This window comes from Callorhinus ursinus, unplaced genomic scaffold (genome assembly GCF_003265705.2).
Source record: "Callorhinus ursinus isolate GAN/ISIS: 27379988/994484 unplaced genomic scaffold, GSC_fseal_2.0 scaffold8, whole genome shotgun sequence".
Classification (NCBI taxonomy): Eukaryota; Metazoa; Chordata; class Mammalia; order Carnivora; family Otariidae; genus Callorhinus; species Callorhinus ursinus.
This window is the reverse complement of record NW_027397070.1, coordinates 26,362,892-26,370,883: the sequence shown is the minus strand read 5'-3', so window position 1 is coordinate 26,370,883 and position 7,992 is coordinate 26,362,892. Positions and strand designations below refer to the sequence as shown.

General features: G+C 45.0%; 1 long non-coding RNA gene across 1 annotated transcript; it reads left to right on the top strand.

The window, feature by feature from the left end:
- Positions 1 to 425: 425 nt before the first annotated feature.
- On the top strand, positions 426 to 5,615 carry LOC141373164 (uncharacterized). Its single transcript, XR_012378865.1, has 3 exons — positions 426 to 470; positions 2,861 to 2,933; positions 5,454 to 5,615. It is a non-coding gene; the product is annotated as an uncharacterized lncRNA (long non-coding RNA).
- The last annotated feature ends 2,377 nt before the right edge of the window (positions 5,616 to 7,992 follow it).

The following is a 7,992-nucleotide window of genomic DNA, read 5'->3' as shown; positions in this document are numbered from 1 at the left end:
CCCTCCTGAGAGGAGTTCAACATTGTCCCTTATTAGGTGACTCTCTGATCCCAGGCTCCTGCCCAATCTCCCTCCAGAGCTCCGTGTGTCCTGAAAAGGACAACCTTCCTGTCCCTTATAAAACACTGAGCTCCTCTTTCCTTCCTCAGGTTTGCTCCGGCTTCTGTGTTTATTTCTGTTCAAGGCACCCTACTCTTCCTTTCGGAGAGAGTTGAGACTATAGAGACGGCTTTGAGGGTCCCCTCTCCCCCCGAGCAAGCATCAGGAGCAGCAACAGTCATGACAGCCTCCTCAGTGGCTATCCTGAGGGTCGGCTGTACGTACACACACGGTGCCAAGGGCCTTACACACATGACCTCACAAGGGCGTCAGGAGGCAGGGCTTATGACCCCCATTTTTACCTCAGAGAAGGGAAAGAAGTCACCCAAGGACACACAACTAGAGAGTGAGGGTGCCAGTACCAAACCCAGGTGGGTTTCAAAAGCCCCAGTTTCCCACTCTGCTGTCACGCCTCCCTGCTCTTCCTTCATCTGTCCCCACAATCCATCCCTAACTCTTCCCAAGCCACTGTGACACTTCCTCACACCTATCCCAGCTTCTGGCCTTTCTGTGTTTCAGTCTACCCTTAAAGTAGCAGCCAGAGTTATCTTTTTAAAAAACTGCTCTTGTGTGTTGGTTTCCTGCTCCAACACCCTCCTCAGCTCCCCATTTCCTCCCCAGGAAAGCACAAATTGCTTATGTGGGCATTAAAAGCTTTCCACAGCGTGGACCCAAGTGCCTTTCTAACCTTAATGTCACATCACTCTGTTTTTTGTTTTTTAAGGATTTTATTTATTTATTTGAGAGAGAGAGTGAGCACGAGCTGGGGGAGGGGCAGAGGGAGAGGGCAAAGCAGACTCCCAGCTGAGCAGGGAGCCTGACTCAGGACTCGATCCCAGCACCCTGAGATCATGACCTGAGCCAAAGGCAGACACTTAACCGACTGAGCCACCCAGGTGCCCCACATTACCCTGTTTTTTTTTTAAATTAAAATATAGTTGACATATTATATTAGTTTCAGGTATACAGCATAGTGACTTGACCATTCTATACATTATTTCATGCTCACCACAGAAGTCGAGTTACAATCTAGTCACCATACAAAGTTATTACAATATTATCAACTCTATTTCCTGTGCTGTACTTTTCATCCCCACAACTTACTGATTTTATAACCAGAAGTTGGTACGTCTTAAATCTCACATTACTCTTGCCCACACACACAGGGTTTCACTTTGGAGTCTCAGGGCTTGCACCAGACTTGTGACATCGGGCCACCGCTCTCCCTGTTCCCTTCACACCACTGTCTCCACACGCTGAAATCCCTTCTTGCTGGACAACATGGCCAATGTGCCACTTCCTCCTGGCAGTCTTCCTCAGCTCCCCACCAGCAACAATGGCTTCCTCTGCTGACCTCCATCAGTCTTTACTGGAATCCCTCTATTGTCTTCTGTATCCTTCATCCCTTGGAACTTTGTGCATATGTCTCAGTTCTCTGTTAGACCACAACACCGTGAGACATAAACTGAGTTTTCTGTTTTATCTCTTGCTGAGCTTCACTCAGTCCCCACCTGTAGACAGCACCATCTTAGTACCCTGAATCTACCACCTACCAGCTGTGTGACCTCAGGCAGGTTGCTCAAGCTTTCGGTGCCTGTTACTTCCTCTCTAAGCAAAATGATCTCTCTCTCATGTCTCCTAAATTCTACAGGAATCAAATGATCTCACAGAATTAAGTGAGTTAATAAATGTAAGACAGAATAGTGCCTGGCACACAGAAGGCAGTCATTAAATGTTGGTTGTTATTAGCTATATATGTACCAGCACTTATAAAATACAGACATCTACTTTATATGTTTTATATAAGCTGGCTTCAGCAAATGACTAAATTCTGGTTACTAATTAGCATGGAAAAATAGATTAATAATAAAATAGCTATCCATTTATACCCTAATTCTAAAATATCATTTTTATTTTACTGAAACAAAGTACTTATTAGATATATCACTATTACCTGAAACTAGCATAAAATTGCAAACCCTTGGTAAATCTGTTCGAATTACTAATGGTCTATAATCAAGAAATAATTGCTAACTCAACAGAGCAACATTCCCTGAACATTTGAAGCATAAAAAGAAAAAGCCAAATTCAACTCTTTCTTATTCCCCTGTATTTTGCCTTATGCGATAAAACCTCTCAACTCCACCTAAGTTGATTCAACAATTTTACTAATTTTGACAAGAGCTGGGCTAAAGTTTATTCTGGGAGAATCAATCAATCAATATAAGTAGAATTGGAATAAAAATTCTAAGAAAACAGTTCTCTTAGGTAGATAAACGCTTTGGGACCACCTAGTTAGATATCGATAACTGGACTGGATTTAAAGCACGTGGCAGGGGCGGGGGGCCCTGTTAAGGCTATCGTGATAGCATTATTTCAAATTGTTCATCAGAATCAGTTCAAGGAGAAACAACACTTCACAGCCTAACTCTGGAAACTGCAGGTACTCAAAAAGAATAAAGTCATACTTTAGAAACAATATTCTAATGATCAGGTATATTTCTAACTCAGACTAGTATCTCAATTTTTAATCTAGATTACTGAGATTTCACCAGACATAAATGTACCTATTCTGAAAGGTTTAGTACATCCAGATGGTGGCTAATGTCTACTACAGAGTAGACTGAACGTTTACTGAGCACTATTTTCAAGTAACTGCGAGGGATGAAAGAGTAAATAATTCCTCAAAGCGGCAGCCCCACACACTGGTGTGGGAAATGCACAAAGAAGGTTGATATTAACACAATTATGACAATTACAGAAGGAAGCTCTTCAATGACGTGCAAGGAAGGCAGAAGAGGGGGCAGTTAATTCTGACTCGGAATTAAGGAACGGTAAGGTTTCCAAGAGCAGAGCTGGGGCCAGGGCATCAGCAGACAAAAAGCACATGAGCAAGGGCAGACACATCGGAAAGGGGCTTGCCCAGGGAGCAATGAGCAGTCTGCACTGAGTCAAGGGTGTGCCTGTTTGGGGTGGGGACAAGCAAATGTGTGGGCAACAGAACCTGACCCAAAGCTGGGGCATGAGCAGACCTAGGTTTGGGGCATCCTCTTAGGCAGCAGTGGGTAGGATGGTTTAGAGTCAGGAAAGCCTAGAGACCAGTGAGAAGGTTTTGGGGTCCATTGTTCCTGATTGGGACTTTTATTCCCAATCTTCCAGTTGCTGTCTTCAGAGAGAATTATTAGCATATCAGATGGAACTTTTTGAAACTAGAAAAGTGTAAGCTAGGTCCATCATTGTTTCTTCTTCCAAAATCAGAGATTTTTTTAGTGTCCTTTTAATAATCTAAGAACCCCTAGTGAGTAAATGTGCAAAAAAGATATACAATTTGCTCAGTTTATAAATATTGGCCATTTTAATTGACATTGTTCATGATATTAATGTGTCTTTGATATATAGATGATGAGAAGATGTTCTTGGAGAAATTGTCTATTAATGCGTATCTAGCATTCTTGCATAAGTTGCTAAGAGCACTCCACCACCAGGAATAGAACTAAAGAAAATTAGTTCTGCCTTGTCTACAGACCATGACTCCTACCTTGGGGCAATGTGCACAGAAATGAACACCCACTTCTGCTGGTGTGCATGGGAGGGGATCCTGGGTGGAGGAACACAGATTGATTGTTCTTCTTATCTCTGGATGGCCCCGATAATTTAGACATAAGTACCAACATCTCCACGTCATGAGCAAGAAAACAGACCAAAGATTCAAAATTACCAGTTTCAAGATACAAAAGATTCAAGATTCAAAAACTAATCAGTTCTTTTTTTTTTTTTTAAGATTTATTTATTTATTTGACAGAGACACAGCGAGAGAGGGAACACAAGCAGGGGGAGTGGGAGAGGGAGAAGCAGGCTTCCCGCCGAGCAGGGAGCCCGATGCGGGGCTCGATCCCAGGACCCCGCGACCATGACCTGAGCTGAAAGCAGACGCTTAACGACTGAGCCACCCAGGTGCCCCCACACCTAATCAGTTCTAAAGCTGAGAGAAAATCCTCATCTTTAGAATTCTTGTTGGATGTCTCCCTGTACACATACAACTTTCTCCTAGGTCATTTGCCCCTTTTCAGCCTAGAAAAAAATTCCATGCTCAAATGCTTCCAAACTTTCTCCCAGGACTTCACACTTTTAAATGTATCAAACATAACCAATTTACTAGCAAAGCAAGTTACAAAGTACAATGCACTTATGCCCTTTACTTTAGAAGAAAGGCAAAAAAAAAAAAAAAGATTACTATGTAAAAGTTGTTTTTCTCCCCTTACAAATCATCACTGCATACAACATATACTTTGCAAGTATTTCAAAATTTCTGAAAACTTCACATCTCTTGTCTCAGGCTCTAGGTCTGAACCTGCCTATGATATTGTGGGGCTGGGGGGAGGCATCTGAACGAACTTGTTAATCCTAATGCTTACCTCCCCACCTATGGCAGAAGCCACAGATACTCTTAAAAAGGGGGTGGCCTGCAGTTGTGCCCTGTGATGGGGGCACTCTCTCCAGGATGTGTGCACCCCATCCTTTGCTTGGAACTCTATTTTTGCTTAGTTTCCTTCCTGATGTCCTACACCTAGAACCACGCGAATCTCCTAGCTCTACACATGATGTGGCTTAACACTTCGCCTTCGCTACAGGAACATGTAATAGCCACTTCAGCACAACTATAACTGGAAACTGGATTTGCATATAAAAAAGGGAGGTGGTTGGAGCTGATTAGTAAGACCCTTGGAGCTTGCCAAGTCACATATTAGTGTCCAACTTGTCACATGGGCTGGCTGACTAACTTGGCCTACAGATTCCCCCAGTGCAAGATTCTCATGACTCACCTGAACTTTTAAAATTCAGAAAGCTGGACCTTCAACCTGGAAAGTTTTCTGGCGAGCAGGATGTTGATTTGTGAGCCTGAGCGCTGCCTTTGCCCCTGGATGTGTCTGCGTGCTGTACGCGGAGACAGAACTCAGTGCAGATGGTGGCTCCTGAATCATTAACTTCAGGCAGCTGTGTTCAGCAGCCACGAGCCCCCCGGCAACACACGCCCCGCAAGCCCACGGATTACAACGATAAATAGTACAAGACCTCTCACAGGTTGTAGGCCACGGAACACATGTTTAACTTCTTCAGGGGAAAAAAAAAAAAAGAAAGAGAAATTTGACAAACCCCTCATTTCCTGCTATATAACCAGATGGTTATGAATCATATAAAAATCCCTTCCGACTCCACAAACAAATATTTCGTGTTATTTACAAACTAATAGGACATTGGTGACTGTGTAAGTGCGTAAGAAATGTCTAGGCCACAGAATAGAGTTCTCAAGTATACAGAGCAATATGTAACATTAAAAACCTGTATCTCCCCAGGTGTTCTGAATAATGTTTATTAAACAGTTCTTGGTGACCCAACAAAGATGACCACGGGTATTCAGGCGAGAGACACATCACCGTCCTGGAGAAAGGATGTTTTGAGAAGCAGGAACCCAACTTCTTCACCGTGGTTTCACCCTCTTATTTAAAAACAATAAACATTTTTGTGATGGCTTTGAAAAGAGAAGATGAATGCTTTTTTGAAAGTGAGAGAGAGAAAGGAAGAAAGGGAGGGTGGTGGGAGGGAGGGAAGAGAAGAACTGGATGATTTTTTCCTAGCCAAGGTGCCTGAGAGCTATGAACAAAACGAGGAAATGCTGGAGCTTTCTGCACCACCTCTGCCTCTCCCTGGAGCGGAGAGCAGGCCCTCAGGCTCCCAACCTCTGAGGGGAAGCATCACCCTTCCACACAATCTGGCACAGAGTGGTTCTGGCGTTGTCCTCTTTGGCCTCCCGACAAGAATGTTCGCTCACAGAGCCTCAGTTATCCTAAGTCCATCTGGTGTGTTGTGAGGATCAAAAACAAATGTGGGAGCCTCCCCTCCTCCCGCGCCCACCCTCTCTCTCAGGCTCTGACCTGCTTTCATGAGCACTCGGGGTGAAGCCCAGACTTGTCCCAAGGAGGGTGCTCTGGAAGGGAGCCTCCAAGCACGCAGCGCAGCGAGTGGTGCCTCTGCCCCCTCAGCCTGCCCCAGAGGCGGAATGAATCAGCCCTCAGTCCCTGACAAACAGCCCTGGAACACTGCTGGGTCTCACAGATCCTGAGCCTGGCCACTCGCCGCGCACTGTTTCGTTGTTTCTGGTTCGAGGCAGAGCTCTAAGAGAAAGGAGACGTGATTTTACGGAAGGATGAGGCTCAGCAAGGCCGGCAGCTCACGTTGCTCACACAGCAAGTCACAGAAGAGCTGGGAAGAGATACCAAGGATGGGGGTTTCCTTTTTAATGTTCTGCCATCATGTGGCTTGGTTTAAATTAGAATAAGCTTTAACCCAGCTACTCTTCAAGGAAAAATAAAGCCAGGGCGTTATGGGTGCCGGGAGGGGAAAAGGAAACCTCGGTCAGCATTTTATGTCACTAAAGAGACACCTTTTTGACACAGGTGTGACACGTCCAATAAAATAGCATGCCATCTGCACAGACTGGCTCGACCTGAAGGGCCGGTTCAAATGCCAAGGTGGCTGGGGAAGGGGGAGGGCGCAGGAAGAAGAGAGAGGGGGAGAAGTTCCTACTCTTTCTCAGGGCAGGAGCCTGGCACCTCAGTCTTTCTTGAACAATAGAGCCACTGTGTTAGCCCCACATCACCCAGGGAAGGAGAAACGCAGGAGGCCCCATACTTTGTAAGCCACACTGCTTCTTCCTCGTTTCCTCACTGACTCCTGGTTCTGGGGGCTCCAGGTGGGCAGCGCGCGGCGTCCGGTTAGAGTAACTGTCCACAGGTCCTGTCCTTGACAAGTCTACTTCATCACAGGAAGTAGACAGAGTGCCACTGGAGGCTGTCTGTGTCTGGATTTTATGACAAAAGAGGATTCATAAACAGAACTCAAGGGCCTTCCTGAGAAAGAAGAATTGGCCTCTCTTCAGTCAGGAGCCAGAGAATTATTTGCACGCCAAGCAAATAGCTCTCAAGCTAACAGTAAATGACTCTGGGGACGTGTCATTCACTGACCCTGGGAATTCACCCGAGACACCTCTGGAATTTGAAAATTGCTGTTAATGACATCAAATTGGGAGGGTTACAGATTCTTCCAGAAAGGGATGATCATTAGAAATGTATGGTGTCAACTGAGGTTCTGATGAACAGGCACTACCGTTTGAATTGTTTTTCTTATAACTCAAGTCCCTTAAAATGATCTGAGAATTCATACACTCAAGCTAACTGTAAGTCAGGACAGGCCAATATTATGGAAAGTGAAGTTAAAATCTGTGTTCTTCTCACCTGCCCTTAAACAGAATACATACTGCATTGGTCTGGTGCTTGAAACACCTACCATAGGTTATTGCTTTGGGCTTAAGCATTTATATATCTAAGAGTCTTCCCTCAAAATGAAAATAGGCTGGGAAGGGACAGCACATCAGGCCATCATGGGCTGAATTCCATCCTCCCCCAAATTCAGATGTTGAAGTCCTAGCCCTCAATATTTCAAAATGTGACTGGGGCTTAGAGACTGGGTCTTTGAAGAGGGAATTCAGTTAAAATGAGGTCAGTAGGGTGGGCCCTAATCCAATGTGACTGGTGTCATTATAAGAGTAAATTAAGACAGACATGAGGGGTGCCTGGGTGGGTGGTTCAGTAGGTTGACCGTCTGCCTTCAACTCAGGTCATGATCCCAGGGTCCTGGGATCCAGCCCTGCATTGGGCTCTCTACTCAGTGGGGAGTCTCCCTCTCCCTCTGCCTGCCACTCCGTCTGTTTGTGCTCTCACTCTCCCTGTCAAATAAATAAATAAAATCTTAAAAAAAAAAAAAAGACACAGACATGTACAGAGGGAAGATCAGGTAAAGACACTGGAAGAAGGTGGCCATCTGTCAGCCAGAAAG